The sequence below is a fragment of the Podarcis pityusensis genome, assembly GCF_964106645.2.
Source record: "Podarcis pityusensis genome assembly, chromosome: 3".
NCBI classification, from domain to species: domain Eukaryota; kingdom Metazoa; phylum Chordata; class Lepidosauria; order Squamata; family Lacertidae; genus Podarcis; species Podarcis pityusensis.
The window spans coordinates 59,456,010-59,479,808 of NC_138026.1; positions in this window are offsets into that span (position 1 = coordinate 59,456,010).

The following is a 23,799-nucleotide window of genomic DNA, read 5'->3' on the forward strand; positions in this document are numbered from 1 at the left end:
CCACATTTAAAGAAGACCTCATCAGTAATTTGAAACCTTCAGCTTGCATGCCAGGGATACACCAGAGCTAAATTTTGCTCAGTCCTGCAGAGAGTAAATATACAGAGTGAGACAGGAACACTTTGGACGTTTGAGGAAAGCAACAGATCCCTTGCACGTGGCACTCATTTGCAGTTCTATTTCCCTTTCTCGAGACACATCCATATGGGATATTATTCCAACTAGTCTTGAAGCTTTATTTATTCCACTGCTATGTAGAATTTAACGCTAAGGCCAAAGTTGGATATGCTTAAGTCCCACTATAATCACCTGACAGAAGCACTTAAACCTAATTTATTTCAGTGAGTCTGGGCCACACATGACACCACCTGAATTAGACCCACAGTGTTCCAGTCCCTGCCCCTGGTGGAACAAAGGATTCCACTGAGCACACTCTTCTGCTTGGGTCTCCCTGGAAGAAGCTTCCGTGCAGGTGATAGGTTAAAGCAACTTGATGAAGTTTTAATTTCTTCCAGTTTGCCTGAAAGAATGAGCTTGGTTTTATTAAATTCCAGCCGGGTAATTAGCTGGGAAGACAAATGAATATGAGCCAGGACTGAGCACAGATCTACAGAGAGGCAGGTACAGGGGTACATCTGTTCCAGGCCCAAAGGTAACTGGGGACAAACTCTTAATTATTATTTTTTAAAGTTGCTATTCTCTTTAGACCAAACCTTTTGAAACAAAATGTGCAGGTATCAATCAAAGCCGCTGCTCTGTGAGACAGGATCTTGCCCAGACATTTCAGTGTTCTTCTTAGCCAATGAGCAATGTCAGAGCTGGAATTGAAAACAGAGAAATTTAGAGTCATACAACAAGTGCATGTCCCCAAAATTGTGTGACAGGCAGAAAGGCAGTGGAACAATGGATGAGACAGTGGAGAAGGGACTTCTTGGTGCATTTTGAAGGTGTGTTTGAGTTTTTCTTGGTTCAGGAGCAGCTCACACAGTGGGGCAAAGACGCAACAATTGCCTCTGGGCAGCCCTGTTGCTTCTACTTCTTGGGAGGTGAAGGGTGAGACAGTATCAGGTCATGGCAGCCCTAATCTTGCTGCTGCCTCACCCCTACGTCTCCTGGTAAGTGGCAAGCACACTAGTGCTTGGTGGTAGGACTCTGCACCACCAGGTGAGCCACTCCTGCCTTAGTGTATGTGTCACTCTCACTGGTTTTTCTCTCTCTCTCTAGACTGACACAATCAAGAAGGACTACTTGATTTGTTTCGAAGGGAATACTGAGTCAGATTATCAGTCCATTGAGGTGAATATTCTGCATCGTTCTGCCCATGGGTGAGAACAGTGGTAGTGTGTTCATCCGAAAGCAAAAGGTAGCAGCAAAGACAGGAGTTTGTACTCTTTCTAACTCGGTTTAATAGCATTAAACATATATTTCCATGCTCAGAAAAATGATAGGAAAAATTACCCTGCTGGTGCGAATGCAAAGAAATCATTAGTAGAGCTATATTTGATGGAGAAGGGCATTGTGGTTGAGAAAGCATGGGTTACATTACTCCTGCAATGTAGCCAATACTGCTGGAGTAGAATTGCTGGGGGTTGGGGGAGTTGGGATATATTCATGTATGTCAACACAGCAGTGTCGTCCAGTGTTATTATCCAGTATTTTGGTGTGTTCAGTTGTTTTTTGAGAAATTCAGGAGGGGAGGGGGCTGGGAGTTAAGTTGACTGCAGTCCTAAATCACTTTTGACACGCACTCTGTGCCATGTGAAATACCACACCCGTCATTGCACTGAATGTAGCAATGCCAGCCTAACTTCAATTGACGAAAGACCTGCAGTAACATAACAGGTTTACAACTCATGTAACTTGAGTTCTTGGCATGGTCTGCGGTTGGCACTGGGGGAGAGCAGGTCTCTTATGCTCTTAACAGTCATGTGGCAGGCAGAAATTCAGCAGGTTACTATGGAAATGCATTTCTGGGAAAGGCATGGCTATGGTTGACAGTGAGTGGAGATGGATTGTCTGGCTTGTATTTGGTGGGTGTCCATAGAGAAAAGTTGAATGCTTATCCCAAGGAGAAATTCATAAAAAAGTGTAGACCATTTTGGCCAAGACCCTTAATGGCTTAAGTTTTTGTTATTAATGAATGATCCGCTTTGTATTATCATGTTGTTGTTTAGTCGTTTAATCGTGTCCGACTCTTCGTGACCCCATGGACCAGAGCACGCCAGGCACTTCTGTCTTCCACTGCCTCCCGCAGTTTGGTCAAAACTCATGCTGGTAGCTTCGAGAACACCATCCAACTTTTTGTCCATGGAATTTTCTTGGCAGGGATACTGGAGTGGCTTGCCGGTTCCTCCTCCAGGTGGATCACGTTTGGTCAAAACTCTCCACTATGACCTGTTCATCTTGGGTGCCCTGCTCGGCATAGTTCATAGCTTCTCTGAGTTATTCAAGCCCCTTCGCCACGGCAAGGCAGTGATCCATGAAGGGGTTGTATTATCATATTTTACTTTATATCACAGACAGACACACATTAACCAAAAAGTCTGCAAGGTTTGGGACTTTACGTCTGGCATTCACTACAGCCAAGGCAGATTCTGTGCATAAGGAGAGGAATTCTGCCTTAGGGTTTTTTGATTTGGTATAGAGTCCTACAGTATTGTTGAATTGCATGTCTTTTTAGTGCCTTGCCCTGTCATTGTTAAATGGACAAATAAAGAAATTTGTTAGAAGTTACTTCTGAAATATATAATCCCTTACAATACAGTAAATCAGCAACGGGCATGGCCAACTATTATTTCTCATTTCTTCTCTTCAGCATCATGTAATGGTATGTGTGTGTTGGGGGAGAGGGGGGTTCCCAGTCAAATAAGGATTGCAAATAGTCAAGTCAATTACCTGCAGTTAGAAGTCATAGATCTTGCTTCCCCTCTCCTAGTATTATTTCTGCAGACACTCATGGTCACTGACAACATCAGGGCCTGCTCCATTCAGACTGCTTCCTCTGACAGCCAACTTTATGTTATATTTGCCCTGCTTTATGCTTGAATCCACCTTCCTTTTCTGCCATGGTTTAACAGCCATTGTATCCTTGACCAGTTAAGTAACTGAGATCTAGTTCAAAATCACAACAAGCAGATTAGATTGTGTTGCCCATGTCTACTGTACTTTTGTCTGAGATTAAAATGAGCCCAAGGAATTCCTCCTGTACAGATGCATTCCCTTCATTTTCTTCCACAAATCTTACACCTAGATACAGTTGTTCTACACCAGAAATATCTGCTAAAGCTGAGAATCATCTGCTAAAACTAGAACTTCGGGAAACCTTTAGGCTTCACAAACAATATCTTCCCTCAGAATTTCACCACATGACTAATTCATTCTGCATTCTTGCAGGTGTGTACTTAGCACTGTCTGTTTCCAAATGTGTGAGATAGATGATAGATAGATAAATAGATAGATAGATAGATAGATAGATAGATGGATAGATAGATGATAGATAGATGATAGATAGATGATAGATAGATAGATAGATAGATAGATAGATAGATGATAGATAGATAGATAGATGATAGATGATAGATAGATAGATGATAGATAGATAGATGATAGATAGATGATAGATAGATAGATGATAGATAGATATAGACAGATAGATGATAGATAGATGGATAGATGGATAGATAGATAGATAGATGATAGATGATAGATAGATAGATAGATAGATAGATAGATAGATATAGATGATAGATAGATAGATGATAGATAGATAGATAGATAGATAGATAGATATAGATAGATAGATAGATAGATAGATAGATAGATAGATAGATATAGATAGATGAGAGAGATACTAGGTTTACCACAAAGAGCAAGGTCATGTCACCCACAATACACAGTGGTTGATATTATAGAGTGGAGCTTCTGTTTATTTTCTTCTATAGTTCTTACATATGACTTATTAAGTTGCTGTTCAATTGACACCTTTTTTCTGCTTATGATGGAAAGGAAACTAGAGGCATCTTCATGTGAATCACTATACCATCCACCTTGCAGCTTTGTTGAAGTCTTTGCGCTTGGTACAAACTCTGGTAAAGAATGTGCCCTGTTGCCCTCACACTACTGGCTGGTGAAATCTAATATAATAATGACACACAAGTCCTTTCAAAACAGCCCAGTACAGTGGTACCTCAGGTTAAGTACTTAATTCGTTCCGAAGGTCCGTTCTTAACCTGAAACTGTTCTTAACCTGAAGCACCAATTTAGCTAATGGGGCCTCCAGCTGCCGCCGCGCCGCCGGAGCATGATTTCTGTTCTCATCCTGAAGCAAAGTTCTTAACCTGAAGCACTATTTCTGGGTTAGTGGAGTCTGTAACCTGAAGTGTATGTAACCTGAAGCGTATGTAACCTGAGGTACCACTGTATGCTAACTAAGGAGAATATTTAGAAAGTTGTGCACTTGAAACCACAGTATCATTCTTCTAGGGGTCCAGTATTGTGTATAGAGCTCAGACTTTAACACAACTGACAGAGGATTTGCTTTTGATATGCAAGTCCCTATATCCAGCTTTTCCTGTTGTCCATGTTGTATACTACTGGTAGCTACTGGTATTTTCAGTTGGGATGCTCTCATACTCTGCCCCTGCCTGCACCTGGGTATTTTGTCTCTTTTGAGTGCTACTTGCATGATGTCTGATTTCTTAAATGTGGATTGATGCAGATTAATGCAGAAGTGGTATAGAACAGACTTACAAATGAACCCATCTACACAGTGTTGTTAGCACAGTAAGATGGTGCTCCAGCAGGTTTTCTTTCTCTCTCTCTCTCTCTCTCTGTGTGTGTGTGTCTTCCTTCCTCTGTCACAGTCTCTGTCTCTCTCAAAATAAATCCAGTTCATTCTCTCCTAATCCTCTTTATAAAGTTTTGAAAATTCATTCATCAAAACGTTTTGCATGAGTGAGCTCCTAGAGATTAGTTTCAATCCAAAGTAACTGTTGTGGGATGGAGGGGACGTGTGCAACAACTTATGATTGTTTTCAATATATCTGAAAATATACCACATATATAAAATCACTTCAAGAGCTAATCCCATCTATTTGAATGAGAAGACAGGGCTGGCGTCCAATGACTGAAACAGATGGAAAGAAAGGAAAAAAGCACCATTCAAAAAACGGACTTAGGTAGCTTATTTATGTGCATTTCTCGCTTGCCCACAACATCATTATCATTTTATCAGGATCCCAAGGCTATCCTGATGAAGTGTGAGCAGATTGACTCACCAAAGCCGCAGCCCAAGAGAGGCCCAGCTCTCTGATCTTCATGGGCAGCTTGTGAAACTTTCCAGTTGAAGCTAAGATCTCCTCAGGGAATATGGCAATGAGCTCACAAAATCCTTTTTCTTCTTTTTGCTCCCCCCCCCCCTTCACTGTGATGTCTTATTTTCTTGTCTTATAGAAGCAAGGGATTGGTCTTGGTTGAATTTTGAAATGAAAACCTATAACAAATTGTATATATATATTTAAAGCATAAGGTTTCCCAGTGTTTATGACTGTTTATGAAATATTTGTTATTGCATTTTGCAATATAGGAATGAATCCATTGCTATTTTTGTCACACATATCAAATAGCCCTACTTCTTCATGTATTATTCAGTCACCTCCAAAAGACACCCACGGGTTCACACTCATGTCTGGACAATCAGAAATGCAGATTAGGGTAATTTTTCTTCTCTCAATCAGTTTGACTCAGGCTTACTGTTTTCAAAACAAAAAGGTTTATCTTTAAGGAGGGCAGAACCCCCAAATATAGCATGCATGGACAATAGGCATATTTTTTGAAGGAGGCAAAGGTATAGTGATGCAATAATTAATGGAGGACTAACACACCTTGGTTTGTGTCTGTCATGGGTTATAATTTATGCTAGTAATGGATGGATAATAGGTGAAAGCTGGTGAAACCATGCTGAAGTTTATAATACAAGGGTATACAAAGATACTAGAAGCAACTACAGCAGCCATTTTGATAAGAGCAAACCTACTTGTCATCAGTTCTTTTTTTCTGGGGGGACGCAGGGGTATGCATACCCCTAAACATTTTGTGAATTTTTGTATTTTTGTCCATTTACTGTATTTATTTCTCTCGAGTCAAAATGAGAGTACCCAATTTTTTAAGAAAAAAAGCACTGCTTGTCATACAACTTTAAAGAAAGCCCAGGAAATGCATTTTGAATTGATGCTACCAAAAATGCACCTTTTCAGTCTGCATGAATATGATGTGGAAGAATCCACAATCGTCCAGCATTGCAGGAAATGATCTACACTTTGCCATTGGGTGCTGTACACAGATGGTTCATGAAGTGACCAGGGAAGTGGAAGACCAGTTTTTCTTAAGACCCTCTGTTTGTACAGACCCTGAACTCCCATGGAGAATAAACCTAACAAATTGTGGGACAACTGTTAACTTCAAGATAGATTCAGGAGTAGATGCTACATTTATCTCAGGGCAGACCTATCAAGAATTCTGGAATCCTCCCATGATGCATAAAGCAGAAACTGTTCTATGTAGCTCAGGAGCCAACCTAGACAGTCTTCATCAGTCTTCCTCAGATGAACAGTATACAAAAAAGAAGCAGTTTGACTTGAAATGGGTATGTCCAAAAGGTCATAAACTGAACCATCTCCTTAGTTGTGTTGGGGCTGGAATGAAATGAGTGAGGAAAATATGTTACAAGTCCCCCAGTCTCACAACCAGGCCTAAACACAGTCTGATTTGCCAACATCTCTATGAGTTGGTTGCAGCACAAACCCTGTCGTGAAACCCCAATCCATGTAAGCATCTCCCATCTGGAGGAGATTTACAGTGGAATCTTCCATTCCAGCATGTGACAACAGGCTGAACAGATCTGAACAGCCTCCCAAAATAACCCAGAACTTCAAGAACTCTGACAATATAAAATACGTAGATGAGTACTTTAGGAATGGTAAAGAAAACAATTCAAAGTGCTTTGCTGAACATGTGCAATAGAATAGGATGTTAGGAATAGACTCACATCCAAAAAAAGGATGATGTGGTACCACAAACAATTAAGAAGATGTTGAGGAAAGAAATTATGGCTCTTATCAACTAAGAATATCAAGGTCTAATCAAATGTAATTAGTATACCATGTAGACAAGAGTGGGCCTCCAGCTGATGTTCCATTGAGACTCAGGGTGGAGAGCTTAACATAAACAGATGTCTCCTTCTGATTTTTGAGAAGAGGCAATCACCAGATGTAGAACATGAACACTCAAATCTATCTACTGAGATTATGCCAGAGCTACCTGGCAAAAGTAACAGTGATGGTAGTAATCAGAGCCATCTCCATTCTATCAAGTAATCCATAAACCATTGTGAATTAGAATTGTATGCAGGATCAGCTGAGTTTCCAGATGTTTACAATGTTGCAGTATTTACGTAACTATTGCCTGCTTTATTTGTCATTGGCTGCTGAAGCATTGGGCTAATGCTGGGAGCTTCCTTTTTCTTTTTTGAATTCTGTGCTTTTAAGACGCTGACAGATCTTTTCCTGCAGATCTGGGAGGACTGGATTGAGCGAAGGGATCCTTCTGCTCATCCAGCTAGCTTCCATGGGCCTCCTGCCACCTGCTGCTGTGGAGAGACACCACTGTCACTATGTAAGAGTGGACCTTACACCATATGGGTGGGATTGCCCCAAAATTGGTTGTTCTGAGAGAGGGAAGGGGCTGAGCCTTCCCAAAATACGATGGATTTTGAGTTGGCCTTGGTGATGGCATCAGGCTCTATGAGGGTCTGAACACTGCCAACTAGGGATGTGCTAAGTGGCCATTCAGGACTACCAAGCAGCACTCAGTGTTAGTATTGCACCGTAAAGAGTTGGGGCAGACCTCCAATGAAGTGTTCTCTAAGACTTCAATGGTATATTCCCCTTCTACAGCACATATAGAAATGGGAACTTTCAAAATAATGTTTAGAGTCAGCTTCCGTTTTGCTCTTTGACTATTAAGTCTTGCTTTATTTCAGATGAATCTCCATATGTCATGGCAGGAGAGGAGGGCTAAAATGAATTTGGGAGATAAAGGAAAGGGAAAATATCAGTCATCATCTAACTGCCACAATGTAAACAAATTATGCCAGTGAGCGGAATTTCCCATGTGTCTCTTGGGTGATTTAATTTTGCCAGCTGTTCATTTTCATCACTAATGTATCAGCTAGAGCTATGAAGGAGCTTTTCAGGAATGTTTCCCCTGCCTAAATAGCAAGGCATTGTTTTATTTAAAGGCGAATTTAGGAAAAGACACAAGAAAACCTGTTGAAATAAATCATATAAATGCCGGACAGGATATACATAGACACAAAGACCAAATGCTCTGTAAACAATGTTATTGGCTTTTAGCAAAATTTTGGCTATACTCCTCTTTGAAAATCCATAGCACCTTATGCCACTGGAGACTAATAAGCATGAGTTGGGCTTACCTGAACAGACCATTGAAATCCCTGAGATTTGTGCTTTTAGGACAGGAAGTTACTGAACTCTGATTAGATCATGTTTTGCATTCTTGCATTGTCTTTGTAAATCCCTGCTTAAAACTCATGTTTTCTTCACTGCACCCATATATGTATGTTCTAGGAAATCTGAGAAACTCTGTGTCATAGTTACTGTCTATTCTTAAGATGCCAGGAGGCCATTAAGTAATGTCAGGAATCTCAGGACATTTACAGGTAAAACTGAAGGCCAGTCAAGTATATGTAGTAGATTACCCATTCTTCTCTTTCCATTTTTGTACCATTTATCACCAAAGTATAATATTTAAACTGGTGCAAATGCTGCAAACAATATTGTCTGATGTTCATCAGAACAGCTGAAGAACCATGGTGTGCATTCAGTAAAAGGTTTGATTTCACTCTTTGATTATCATCATTCATTATCCACCTTTCAACCTAAGGTCCCAGGGTGAGTTACAACAATTAAAAAACAATATTTTTAAAAGTTCAAGACAATTTACAATGACAGAAAGAAGGTGGGTCCTAAAAATATACACCTCAAGTGTCAAAAGCCAGGGTAAAGAGTCTTCTGCATTTAGCGAAAGCTGTACATTGGAAGTGCGGTGCCAGGTACACCTCTGTGGGGAGGGAGTTCCACCACTTAGGTGCTGCCCCAGAGAAGGCCCTGTCCCGGGCAACCACTCCCTGAGTGTCTGAGGGCAGAGAAACTACCAAGAGGGATCCATATTGACTGGTAAGAGCCAGCATTCACAAGGGTGATTTCAAGTGTACACCTCATATTAAGGATCTCCATTTTTAATGTTTGCCTTTGAAACGAAGAGTTTTGCTTTAATAGTTGTGCAGGATTTTTGTTGGCACAAATGAGGCTCACAGCAGAATGTTGCATGTGCCGTTTCTCCTGTGCAAGATTCCAACCAGCCAGCAATGCCTACCTCCAGCACACTCCACTCCATTCCCTTCATCAGTCAGCATTCTGTATCCACTGAGTCCCCATTTACTTGTTTTGTAGTCACCATCTCCCAGTGGGCTTTCCCCTTAAACGTTTTGGTACTTCTGTGAAGCTTGAGGTATCTCTGTGTCTGCTGATACCTTCCATGATGCTTGTTGTGTGGATGGTGCTGTTTTAACTACATAAGGATCCATATTCCGATAGCACAAAGAAGGGCAGTTAAGAGGCATATCTTGTAATGCTTCGTTGAGTAATCAGCTGGTCCTCCAATCATTTCGATACTGTGGAAACTGATATGAAAGAAACAGACCTAACATTTCTTTCCACATTGCCTGTGCTTTTGGACTTCTTGGATGCACACCGGTTGTTGGGGCTGGGTAAATCGCAGGTGGACCCCCTGTTGAATCATGCCCCTTATTCTGCAACTGCTTATTCATGTGAATGTCCAGTGGCCCAGCTATGCAGGGTGAAGCTAAGGAGTCTGGCATCCAGGACTGGCGACAGCTCCGTCTCATACATGCAAAGCAGGCCGTGTGAGAAGTTCATCCTTTGCACCTGTTACACAAAGTCCTGAAGGCCAAGCCAAGATGCTGGAATGATCCTTCATGTCACACACTGGAGCACTTGAAGAATGATTGTGTATGCCAGGCTGACTCCAGCTTCCCTGATTCCTTAGAGTCTTAGCATGACTAGAATGTGCAACGTAGTAATGTGGAGCCAAAGCTGGAGAGGATGAGCATATGGTCAAAGCTGCACTAGAATTAAACATTAGGGGCAAGGGAGTCTCTGCTTCATTAAGGGACCTCTTCATTCCAGTGTTTGCCTTGCTGATGGCATTAGTAATTGCAGCAGGTGTACAAAGCGCATTAAACTTTTGGGACAGCAGCAGTTCCTTACTTAAGGGCACTCTTCATTCTGGTGTTTGGTTTGCTGGTGGAATGTGTTAGTTACGCAGATGTATAAAGCAGGCGGTGGGGTCTTAGGGCTGATCCACGCAACCACTTTTATCAGATTGGGAAAGGTAAATCTCAGCTAGTGGCTTGATTGTGGAAAGCGGCAATTGTTGAGTCAGCAGTCAACTAGCAGGTGATAATAAAAATGCTTGTTTTCTGCTTGAGTCAGTCATGTCAATCTGCCTTAAGCCCAGCACTCTTTGGCAAGGGAAGGGAGAGCCAGGCAAAATGGCCATGATGTGAATCATTTCTGGAAGGTGAGCATTTCAAACAAATGCGTATTATCTTCAAGTGCTGAGATCTAAGGCGTTGCCACTTCCTGGCTCCCTACAGAAAGCTCATGCCATACCTAGTACTTCTTTATTTCATAAAGTTTATACGCTGCCTGGTTTAAACAACCTATAAAGCGGTTTAATAAAATAATAAAATTATTGGTAAAAAGAGTTAGTAGCTCACATCAAGCTAATCTTGAAGGAAAGTGGAAACGTGAAAATCATGCCTTAAGTAACTTTGGAATACTATGCAGCTCCCGTACAAGTGGGAGAGCAAATGTTTGCAAAACTGGGGTTAGCTAAATGGTGATGAATCTGCAGGGAGCTAATTTTACATCATGTAACTGTGTAGTCATGCAGTGCTCCTGACTAATGCACTTTCAGATAAATGCTAAGTAAACAAGCAGTGTGGATTACTTGCCAATTGGTAAGCATGTGTGTAAGGTTAATCTGGTCATATTCAGTGAATAGTGATCTTGCTCTGAGTTAGGTTCGAGCAGAGCTGAACAATGTTTCTCATGCCAGATACATGATTTAACTCGAAGGCTGTGAGAGCCTATAAAGCAGCCGACACTTTCTGCTGCGTTAATCTGATAGTTGCAGAATGTGCAATGGGGAGGAGAGGAACCAGTTGGACAGTTGCCCCTCCCGCTTCTTCCGATGCCAACACTCTAAGTGATTATGGTAACAGAGATCCTCCTTTGAAGAGTATTAAGTCTTCCTCGACACATCATCTCTTCTACTTCAGCTGCACGTGTGTTATCTGATAACTAGTGGGTCCTGAGGAGTTAACATTTCATAATTTCAACAGACTCCCCTGTAAGCAAGATTTGAATTGAATTGTCCACTTGCACAACAGCTGTGAGAGGTCTTGGTTGCAAATTGACAGTCACCAAGAAAGGATGAGCAGAGGGATCTGGCAGAAATCTCTGTACTTCTGGATAGTTGAGGACTGCTGGTGGTTGGGAACAATGCCACAATTTGGCTTAATGGAGGCATCTCAGCAAGTAAAAACGGGGGTTTAACTGATCTCTGTTCAATGGATTTCACAGCTAATATGGGACGAGAGGAAGGAAGTTTAGGTTTATATCCATACTATTATTTAGACAACACCCCCCCAAGTCCTGAATTCTGTCCAGAACTCTTGTCCAACAAAGTCAGATTCACAGAAAACATTATTGTGTGTTTATTGGCCCAACCATATGATCACAATGGGTTTGACTGAGCCAAAGATAACCAAAGTCTAGTTTTGTTACTCAGCACAGCTTTATTTATTCATTCATGTTGCATTCAAATGATGTGCTTTCATTATGGCTCCTATCACAAAGATAGGCTAAGAAACTGGCAGTGTTTGTGAAAGCTTCTGTAGCATCAATGGAGCTCTCAGTTTGAGCAGATGGGGCATTGCTGGTGGTGAGAAAGCCAGATGTGGAGGAGGAGTAAACAGCCTTGATATATCCCCGAGGACCTGGCACTCCAACCAAAATCAGTATCTCCACATTGAGCTCCTCCATTTGTGGGGCAGGTGCATTAAGACTCAGTTGCATACCGTCCTGTGGACAAATGTGGTTGATTCCCACACAGATGTCTAGAGCAGGGGTTTCCAAAAACTCTAGTTGTTTTTGGACTACAACTCCCATTATCACTAGTTAGCAGGACCAGTGGTTGGGGATGATGGGAACTGTAGTCCAAAACCAGCTGGAGAACCAAGTTTAGGAAACCCTGGCCTAGAGAAACACCTTATTCATAACAAGCAAAATTAGTGGCAGGTTAGCTAATGGCACAAGTGGACTGGAACAGGATCTGTATATACATTTGAAATATCCTACCTAGTCTTCTCAGCCTGGCCCCATCCCTAATGTCTACCCCAATGTTCTTTTTCACATTCAGAAATGGCTTTGCTTAATTTGAAACAGGATCACCCAAGTCTCTGCATGTCAAGATTCAGCTAAATCTTTCATGTACGCACTGGGAGATTTCCACTGTTAGTGTTCCACTTTCTTCTTCCTACCTCCTTCATCTGGCTTATGGCTGGTTTTTGATAGATGTACCTTTATTGTCTGTCTCCACACTGTTCAACTTCTAGCTTTTCAGCACATCACCTCTGCTGTGTGGGGAGTTCTCTGAAACATCTGTATTAAATTTAATTCTCTTTCATTTCTACTCCTCCACCCCCCTCCTCAACATTATTGGATTTAGGCTAAAATGCATGGGGGGGGGGCGACTACTGTCACAGTATTGCACATCCTACCAATATATTCCTGATAATCTTTGCTCATTTTAAAGGATTGATTTTAAAGAAGTTAAGCACAGAAACCTCACCATTTATTACAGCACAAAGTAGGGTAATTTAAATCCGTGGATTAATTTAGCCACAAAACGTGTTTAACTCTTCAGCAAGCTGGTTGGAAGAATATAGTGAGAATCAAGACTAGAAAATAATCTTAACTCCTGAGTTTACCTGTGAGCAGCCACATTCAGAGTTTCATGTATTGCTAGTACAGACAGCTCTCAAAGTGGTGACCGAGATACAATGTGCATGTAATGGACAGCTCCTTGCACCAGTGTTTTTATATTCCTCTAAGGTAAGACTCTAGGATGATCAGGAGAAAAAGAGGACACCTGGCCCTTGATGAGTTGCAGAGGCAGTTTCAGCAGGTGTGGCTTGTCATGGAGTTTGGCACCTGCTGAAATTATGTGCGAATGAGCAGGTCCCCCTGTCCTCTTTTGCATCTGGCCCACTGTAGCATATAGCTCCCAGTCAGTGTGCAAGGCTAGAGAGGAATGCAGGGAAGTGCAAAAGACTAGCCACATATGGGTGACACTATTTTTCTCTAGCATGTGCTAAAAAATTCATTGAAAGCCAGGGCAGAACTATATACATTATGGGAGAAATATGGCAACGGTTGTCTGGGGATGGGTGAATCTGTTTATCTCACTCATCCCTCAGTTTATCATGTTTTGAACCTGCCATTCAATCCTGCACATTTCCATATCAATTTATGAACCCCCCCAAAGTCCTCAAGAAAATTCATCAGCATTTCAGCGCAAATTACTCCTAATATCCATTTTTGTATGCACTTTTGGGGGAATATCCACGTTTTTGCAAGGCAATTTAAACTACTATAAGGCACCGGGGTATTTACATTCTTCAATGTAATAACTGGATGGAAAAGAGCATTGCAAAATTCAGAGAAGTGCAACTATCAAAAGATGGCTGTGTTTCAGTTTGCATTTTATTTCAGAAAGTGTGAATTAGGTGTGTTTGCCTTTCAATGTGAACTGAATGGCATTTCTTATAGAATCATAGAATCATAGAGTTGGAAGAGACCACAAGGGCCATCGAGTCCAACCCCCTGCCAAGCAGGAAACACCATCAGAGCACTCCTGACATATGGTTGTCAAGCCTCTGCTTAAAAACCTCCAAAGAAGGAGACTCCACCACACTCCTTGGCAGCAAATTCCACTGTCGAACAGCTCTTACTGTCAGGGAAGTTCTTCCTAATGTTTAGGTGGAATCTTCTTTCTTGTAGTTTGGATCCATTGCTCCGTGTCCGCTTCTCTGGAGCAGCAGAAAACAACCTTTCTCCCTCCTCTATGTGACATCCCTTTATATATTTGAACATGGCTATCATATCACCCCTTAACCTCCTCTTCTCCAGGCTAAACATGCCCAGCTCCCTTAGCCGTTCCTCATAAGGCATCGTTTCCAGGCCTTTGACCATTTTGGTTGCCCTCCTCTGGACACATTCCAGTTTGTCAGTGTCCTTCTTGAACTGTGGTGCCCAGAACTGGACACAGTACTCCAGGTGAGGTCTGACCAGAGCAGAATCTTCTCCACCCCGACTGCTGACCTATGGTCTGCACACTATTCTCTCTGGTCAAATGTGGTCAAAGAAATACATAGAGACAGACTCAATATCTCCCCATGCCGCCCCCTCAGCCGCAGCTAATGGATGGAAATGCTGAATGAACTAACGTCACGTTGCACATTTCATCTTGCCCAATGCTATGGGAGAGATGTTAGTTGGCAATAGCCACACATCTCCTGTAATATGTTGTTAGTGTCTACAACACAGATTAAACACTAAAATGGTCGTAGCTGTGTGGCGAAGACCTGCTTTGAATGAAAACATTTTGTTTACCGGTCAGGAAAGTGGAAAGATGTGAGAACAGACTCGTAAATGCAGTAAAAAAGAATAGCTGCCAATTTTGCCACATGGAAGAAAATGTAACTGACAGTAGCAGGGATCCAAGAAAGTTTATATTCCAGTGTTTGCAAACCGCTAGGATACCTAGGAATTTTTCAGGCTTATTAGGCATCTAAAACTCTGTGCTCCTTTGATGGAAAAGTCTAGAAAAACCATTTTTAATCTAACAGACCCTTTAAAAAGTATTTGGTTCAGCAGCTTCCTATTGGTGGTTTTGGCTCATGTGCAGAATTTTAAGGCTGCTTTCAAAGTCAGTTGCTGCACCCTTGGCTGGGAAGCCACAGACACATATGGCAATGGATTACTTACTGTTTATTAAAAACCATAGAGGACCCTGGGTTTTAATGGGAAAACTACATTGCTACTCATTAAACCTCTTCAGAAATGTCTATCTTCATAAATATAAAATATTGAATTACATATGCCAAAGAACAGAGTTATTACAGTTCCTTAAAATGAAATCTTCCAGGCTTTATAATGTTTAGTAATATTGACCTACCAACATCCTTCTGGTGACCTTCAATCAATTTTTTGGTGTTTCCTTAAAAAATTTAGAGAGTGACTGCTCAGTGATGATGTTTAAATAAAAACACAATGCAATAGTTAATCTTACAGGCAGGTGATATTAAATTGGTGAGTGAATTTCCCAAAGTATCCTGTCTAAATTTAAATAGTATATTTTAACCCTGGCAGTGCAAGGCAACCGCAGTTACACTCAGTGGTAAGGAAGGATAGAGGAAGCTGTCAATTTTGGTTTCTCTCAGTTTCTGATTAAGTACAGTTTCTACGTACCTCAGTGTATGATTTAAAAAAAATGCAGTAAAATGCATGAGTATTTTGCCTAATTTATGCATCTTTGCAAGCAGTATTCAGTAGAATAATGAAGTTTTGAATGTTATTTTCACTAATGCATGTATTTCTATTTTGCATCACAAAATTTGGAGAAGTATGGATTTCAAAGAATAGCTGCATTTCAATTCATTTATCGGATCAGGAAGAACAAATTAGATAAGTTTGCTGTACTTGATGGGCCTTTGGTCTGATCCAATAGGGTTCTTCTGTGTTGTTTGTATACAGTCCCTTGTCATACAGAAATGCCATCATCCCTGAGACAGACATAAAGGCCCTGATCCAGATAAAATTAGGCACATTAAAATTGATATGACTTTACTTGATCTCAACAAATTTGCCCCAGTTCAATGGGTACACCCAGTTTGCTGGATTAGAACCAAAATATTTTCTTTCTTTTTTAGAAATTCAGGGAGTTACAGCTCAGAGGTCAACTCTGATATTTGAAAGTTTGATTTTTACTCTTGTCTCACAGATAAACCAGCTTTTCACACATACACACCCATCCTAACCATGTTAGGAACAAATGGGAGGCACTTCTAAGTAAAAATGCTTGGAACCAGAATCATAAAGTCACCACAAGTGAAAATAACCCCTTTGCTGTATAAATATTGGGGTTGTGGGAGAAAGAAAGAAAGAAAGAAAGAAAGAAAGAAAGAAAGAAAGAAAGAAAGAAAGAAAGCTCTGCCCGACATGCCCTAAAATGTACAAAATGTGGCCTTTCCTGGGTATTCCCTACATCTGGTGCCATGAAACAGGTCCTTGAAGCAACTGGGGTGAGTTTGCTAGGAGCCAGAACAATAAAGCCAACATCATACCAAAGACCACAGCCCACCATATTATCCCCAGTGCACTATTCCTGGCCAAAGCATTGTCACTTGTAACAATAACTCATTTTGGGATATGAACAATCTCGGCTAAATTAAAAATCTCACTGGAAAAGAATATAAATCTGCCTTTAGTTTTACAGGATAATGTGAAATGAGGGACTAAATATGAACTGACACATAAATTACAGCCACAAGTATATGTATAAAATCAGCAGTGAGTTCTGATTTACAGAGACCTGGAAGGCTGCCGTGTTCAGCCCCAGCAGTTATAACAAAGGCAGCTTTTCAATGGTGAATTCTTGGGGGAAATTTACTGTGATTCTTTATTTGTCAAGCATGAACAATATGCTTAGCAAAAGGAAATAAATCAAGTAATGTTAGACAAGAGGTGTGCGAGTTGCACAGCATGGAAAGCTACATGTAAGGAGTATCCAATACATGATAAACATAATATGTTTAGTGCCCTGAGGGAAAGACAGAAGAAGAGAAGTTCAGGCCAGGAAGTTCACACCAACCGGCTCCTGAAATAGACCACCAAGAGCTGGAAAGAATTCGGTTGTGACACCTTCCCAGGGGGCTCCCTGAAAACTTGTGTACCCTGAGGGAAAGTCAAGGCTCAGGAGCTCCTACACAGAGCAACAATGGCTGCAACAAAGTCTGCTGATTTATTCTCCGGTCTTTTCTGTCTGCTATTTTTTCTTTCTTTTGACATTTCAAATCGTGTAAACAACTGCATTAACAGGCAGGCCGTACATATCAGAAGTGGGGGAGCACTTTTCAGCCCGAGGGCTGCATTCCCTGATGAGAAACCTTCTGGAGGTCACATGCCAGAGGTGGGCAGGGACTACAGGCCAAAGTGGGCAGGACAATAGGTGGCATTCCTCCCTTTGTACAGTGAGCTATGTTCCAGCCAAGCACAAGCCAGAGGTTTCTGTGCATACACATCCATGCTCCTGCCAGGAAAGTGATGGGCATTATCGCTGTTCAAGGACACATTCCAACCAGGCAAAATCATGCAAGGTGTGGAGCATGGCTGGTGAGGGACAGCCCTGGAGATCAGATAGATAATTCTGGAGGTCCATTTTCAGCCTGTGGGCCTGAAGTTCACCACTCCCCCCTTATTGATGTGACACCAAAGCGAGCATGTAAAGACTTAGCTAATTTATATCCCAGTATCCACTTCTTAAGGAGCAATGGAGCCAATGATCACACGCAGACAGTTGCCCAAACTCACAACAAAACAATACTAGCCTTATTCAGGTGTTCCCCCTATGTGGCTGCGATTGTATGAGGGGGAAGAGTGTGTGTGTGTGTGTGTGTGTGTGTGTGTGTGTGTGTGTGTTCCCTGGCGTCTCTCCAGTCCCCTGTCACCATCACTGCTCCAGCAACCCTCCATGTGTCAGGGGCTGAAGTTCAGTCCCTAATACCTGCAGAGCTGTGGGGCTGGTGATGATGACAACAGGGAGGTGGTGAGGCTTGGGAGTACATCCCTCACTCTCTGCCTCACGTGATTGGAGTCAGGGTGAGGGATCACCCAAAGATGGCCACCAACTCCCTTCTTTCCTTTCTCTTTTTTACACCTCCACATAGCACTCAGGTGAAATCTAACTGATTGTATTATGCCAGTGGAAGGGAGCTTGCATGAGGCTCTGTAGTTTGGAGTATTGTGTTTGAAGGATATGTCCTTAATGGATGTTGCCATTTTGAGGTGGTGGGGTGACATATATTCATTTAAGAATGCGATTTGAATGAAGGCAAATTGCAAGCACTGCCTCATTTTAGTGTGTGTGTCAAAAATGAGAAGCATTCCAAAGTACTCCAAAAATTACAAGTTTATTCCAAAAATGGAATAAGCATCTACACTGTTTGAATTTTAAATGCTGACAAGTAAAATACAGCAGATGTTTGGCAGCTGTCACACTTTCTTTCCCTTGTTGATTTTGAAGTAAACACATGTTTATCCTCTTTGATGGGTGACTTGTTCTGGAGATGCCAGCATTTTGCTTGGGCATCCCTGGGCAACTGTTCCCTTGCTTCTCTATTAAGCCCACCACCAACAGTAGCAGGTTGGCTTGGAAATGACAATAAGCTACTTCTCAGAAACCTAGATGTGAGCTGGCTTCTTTCTCAGCCAATCCAAACTTACCATTCTCTTGAGCTACCCAAATCCTTCTCCACTCCACTTACAAGGTTTTGCTTTCAGCACCAGCAGTGGTGGAAAGCGTCTCTGAGGTGTGTAAAGTTAGTAGCCCAATTACATTTCTCAGGGGCTACTTTGACTTGGCCTGGTGCTCAGCTACACTATAGGCAAGGCATTGGAGGAGATGAGACGCATTAAGACGAGAAATGATACAAGGTCCTTTCCCTTCTTACTGCAGTTTCCCATTGCCTCCAGGGGTCCTGCCTCTCTACACTGGTCAGTGGGGTGAAATGGTGGGGGCTCAGGGACAATCTGAGTAGGAGACAGAATGGAAGGGAATTCTTTTCCAGCTTAGGTTCAAATTCTAACCTGGATAAAAATCCAGAGGCCATAATGTTCGCTCTTATTTGAGGTGAGCATTACCATCACCTGAGACTCCTCTGCTTCCAAGCTCGGAAGTATGAGTCCTAGCAACATGACTAATCAGCACAGTGTATCTCTTTCTGTGAATATTGTTAAGTCAATTTATTCCACGAGGAACAAAATTGCTGTCAGACTCAAAGGACATTCGACCCTGGTAGTCATTTGTTACTGGCTCAGGCAATTGCAGAACCTTTAGTCACTGAACAGCAATGAAACAACTACCCCTGTCTTTTCATGACAGTGAAACCTTAGGTTTCCTCTCTCTCCCTGAGAGAAGCTGCGAGTGAGATCAGTGCCAACAGCTCTCTGAGATAATGATTCACTGTATTCCTCGAAGGCTTTCTTTCATGAGCCTTACGAACACTCAGCAAGGACTGAAATGTAACCAGATCCAGGATTTGATACCTTGTTTCCTTCCAGTTGCCAGCCCTTTAAAGAGTTCATGTGCAGGTTTCCTGTGGACAAATGTCATTATGTGGTCTATTATTGTAAGCAAGGTTGCAGAGTGAAGGACACCCTAATTGCAAACCCTGTAAAAGGGGGGCATTTTAGGGTGGGGTGGTGGTGGAAGGATCAGGCTGGAACAGACTCCATCCAGACTGAAACCTGCTTCCACTAAATGAAAAGTCAGACAATGACTTTCAGAGTATTGTTGCATTCAGCTGTGGCGTTTATAGCATTGGCTCTAGTGCTAGCGCTGTGTGTGTGAAATCAGTTCAAGCAAAAAGTCTGCAGGGTTCTCTTGTTGGGAAATTCATTGGACCACCACATCCAGGTGAACTCAGGAAGAGAGATTTTGTAGGTTTACTTCTAAATTAGAACTGTGCTGAATCAAATTGCTGCCCAGTACTCTCCATCCCTGCTGGTTTATGCAAGTGCTGTTATATTTCATGTGGGGGGGGGGGGGAATACTAGACATGGAGAAACAAATTAGCCACCCAGCATTTGCTTGTGGTTTCCAAGAAAGTCTACGCATTTGCTTGCTTATTGCAAATGCATGCTTCATGTGGCAACAGCAGCTGGAGCTGGTAACCACTACTGCTTATGACATGTTAGACGAGAACAAATTCTTATACAGGAGGCCCACTTAATTCAATTATGCCACGACGACAAAGGAAAGCCAATGGAGCTTTAATTCAGAACAGCCATATGTTTAGTTAGAAAATGGCTTTCAGGTCTGTGCTTTAATTTGCAAGCAATGAGGAGAAATCATCTGACGATGGTCAGGCCTGGTTGGGCCGCATGAGCAGCCTTTGTGCTGGAGACAAAACTATACTATCTAGTTTTAAGAGCAGGTATGTGCATTTAAGAGCAGGATGTTGAAATTCTCTTCCATCTCTCAAGGTCAGCAGCCCAGGTAGGCCTAGGTGAGCACCTCCCAAGGCCTACACCTTCTTGAGTCTCCTACTCCTCGTACGCTTTTGGTGTGGCTACCTGTTCACCTGTTCTCCAAGACTCCATGCAATGACAAATGTGAGATACAGGAGTACTCACCACACCCCTGGCACTCTGCTTTTGGGTGGTTATGTGGACTGGATGCCAACAACCACACTTGGGACTAGCACTGCAGTCTCCACATTCTAAAAACTGAAGCCAGCACTGCAGTCTTCATAATGCATGAGAGCTGTTCTGGGCATTAGAGCCTCAATGGACACCACCATCCCTATGGAGCAGTGAGCACCTTGATCCAGGGAACTGAGTTTTCTAACCCCACAGTCCATACTCAAGCCTTCCTTACTTCCACTGGCCAGAAGATACCCATTCTGTTATGCATTCATGTTGAAGCCAGCAGGGAGCAAAAGCTGCTGAGTGCTTAGGGGAGTAGGAAGTGGGTGGTTGAGGTTTCATGCTATTGCATGCTTTTGCATTGTAAGCAAATCAGTCCCCATGCCTCCTTTACATGTAATGGGGCAGGCTGATTTGTAAATACACAAGCCTGCTGCTCTCAGATGCAGCTTCCCTCTAACCCTGTATTCCTACAGGGGTGTTGCAAATTAGGTATGGGATGCACTCTGAATGCTTCAAAACACTATATAAATGATAATATTATCTCTCTCTCTTTTCCTTTGAGAGTTGGGTGTCCATACAAACCCCATCTAATAGTGGTACATATTTCATTCCAGATATACTGGGAGTTATGTTCATTCATGCATGCAGCCTATGGATCAGGATCAAAAGAATGACTCCAGATTATGCCAAAGATTGTATGTGTCATGTGTGTGTTTCTTTTTGAACATCAAATCCCCATATCATTGCAAACTCCCTTAATTTTCCTTTTAACTGCTTCCTAAGTGGCAAAACGGGCCTGCTGCGTGAGACACAAAGTTTCAGTGCTCATGCAGGCAAGAATAACTAAATAACCAAAACCCCTAAGAAATACAAAGCTCAGTGTTGGAATGAGATTCTTATCCTTTGGAGGCAGTCCATGAAACCTCATGCCGTATGAATTTGTTAGTTTTTAAGGACCCACAAGATTCTTTGCTGTTTTTGCTGCAACAGACTAACACAGCTGACCAGATGGAATTTGGGAGTTACATATTTTGATAGGGCCAGTGAAGTGGTTCACATTGATATTGGAGGAGATTTATGGTTGGATGATAGCATATAAAAATGTTGCATAAAATTGATGCTTTGCTCTTTCAACTCCATTCTCTTGATGAGTAGCTCCATCCACTAGTTTGCTTCTCAAACTGCCCTCCTAACACAGAAACCACCCCCACCCCACCCAGCAGTCTCACACTGTCCCCCTCAGATGGCAAGTCCTGGATCTGTGAGCATCTGCAGGCAGTCTTCATTCACTGGAGATGCTCAATAGCTGCACCTATTTGGAAACAATAAACATTTCTTTTAAAAACTTCTTGTAAAGAGCGGGACATCTGTATGCTTTGGTGGGGCTTTTTCGGAAGCTACAGAACCTGGAGCCAGAATCCAAGGTGTGGTTTAATAGACCCACATTAGTTGCTAAACCTATCATATTACAGAACTGGAAAGCAACCAAACCTATCAGTAAACAATTGCTTTTGATCACATTGACTTTGGTGGCACATGAAAACAATCTAGATGACCCTCTTCCAACTCCACAATTCTATGATTCTATAGAGAATAAATTCACAGCAATGTGGCAAGAATACATTGGTTCATATGTATAATGCCATGAAAATCAAAGTGATCTTTATAAAGATGTGCTGCAATCACTTATGCACTAATCACAGGTGGAATTTTAGTCTCCTTTTTCTCTTATCTTTTCTCTTTTGTTCTTTTTTTGTTTTGTTTTGGAGTGTCAGTTAAGGTTTTCCTCTGAAATGCAGTAAAACAGCTGCCACTTATGCCAGAACCCAATGCTTTTTTGCTGAATGTTTTCTGACACTCAGCCTGATTTGGGTGAAAATACATAGTGGTTTTCACAATTTCAAAACACCTTGAGAGAACTGTAACATTTGTGTGTGTGTGTGTGTGTGTGTGTGTGTGTATGTGCGCGCGCACACGCACATGTACACGCACAAACACATGCTGTTGCTTTTCCTTCTCTTTCTACCTTACAGCCAATGTGTTTGTCTGTCCTGACTTTTGATTCTAGACCTGAAAAAATCAAGGCAGCTAACTCTGCAAAGAAGAACATTCATAGCTTCTATTCATAATGAACAGCTATGGTCAGTTTTTTAAAAAAACAAAACAAATAAACAGGCTTTTACTTTACCATTCTGTTCTAGCCCCAAAGAACAGAACTGATAATTTCCAGCCTTAACTTCTAAAAAGAAGTTGTTGGTAATAAGTGGTTATAAAATATGCCACATCCCATAATAATAAGCTGTGAATAATTGTTCGACATTGTTACTTCTAGACCTACTACATGGATGTACGGTATGAGATCTGTACCACATATTACACCCAGGCTTGGCATCCTGCCGCATGCATGAAAAGTCCAAAGGTGGTGATGGGGTGCGCCACATATACTTATAGATTTGAGAATAGGGCTGCTCTGTCCATGAAAATGAATGAGGCAGCCTATGAGGCAACAGAAGCTTAAGTGCATACACATAGCTAAGCACTGGGGTATCTGGTGGCATCTGCAATTTAAGAAACACACCTGTCACCACGGCGAACTTAGACATTGTCAACCAGGACTAAGCTAGAACCATGTGAGCTGCCTCCTTAGGACTCCCCTGCTCAGCGCCTGAGGGCCCCAGTCCTGCCACCCAACACCTAGGGCGGGGCCTGATGGGCTCTATAAAGGACTGCTGCCACGGCTGCTGCTGCTGGGCAGAGAGGGCTCCATTTTGTTTTGGTTTTTTGTTTAAATTGCTGTTATTTTTTACCTATGTCATTTTAAACTGTGATATTAATGCTGTATTCTTAGTTTTAGATTTTGATTTATGTGGAAATTGTTTCCCATTTGGTTGTGTGTTTTTTTAATGTGGTTTACAGTGGTACCTCAGGTTAAGTACTTAATTCGTTCCGGAGGTCTATTCTTAACCTGAAACTGTTCTTAACCTGAAGCACCACTTTAGCTAATGGGGCCTCCCGCTGCGCCGCCGGAGCACAATTTCTGTTCTCATTCTGAAGCAAAGTTCTTAACCTGAAGCACTATTTCTGGGTTAGCGGAGTCTGTAACCTGAAGCGTATGTGTCAGAGTTGCTTCCAGATCCTAGCT